Raw genomic sequence first — 452 nt, 5'->3', positions numbered from 1 at the left:
AGCACAGGTGCCCTAGGGTAGGAGTAATTAGCAGCAAACTTATCTCCTAAATCCTTAAGCTGAAAGGATCCTTGAGCCTGTAAAGACAATGTTCTAGCTGAATGAACTGTTTTCAGTTTTTTAGTCTGTAGATATTGTATGGACATAGTATACTATAGTAGCAACACAGAAGTAACACAAGGGCTGAGAGATCATGATGTTTTAGCCCGTTTTATTTTTTAAAATTTTATGTTAAAAAAAAACCCCTCTTGTTTGGGGGTTAAAATCGTTCATAGGATCATAGGAAAGTAAGGCTGGAAGGGAGCTCGTGTGATCATCTAGTTTAGCCCCCAGCTCAAGGCAGGATTGTCCCTGACTAAACTATCCCATTCAAGTGTCTGTCTAACCTGCTTCTGAATATTGCCATGAATGGAAATTCCACAACTTCTCTAGGTAGACTGTTCCAGTGTTTG

Source organism: Alligator sinensis, unplaced genomic scaffold (assembly GCF_000455745.1).
Source record: "Alligator sinensis unplaced genomic scaffold, ASM45574v1 scaffold29_1, whole genome shotgun sequence".
NCBI classification, from domain to species: domain Eukaryota; kingdom Metazoa; phylum Chordata; order Crocodylia; family Alligatoridae; genus Alligator; species Alligator sinensis.
This window is presented reverse-complemented; position numbering follows the sequence as displayed.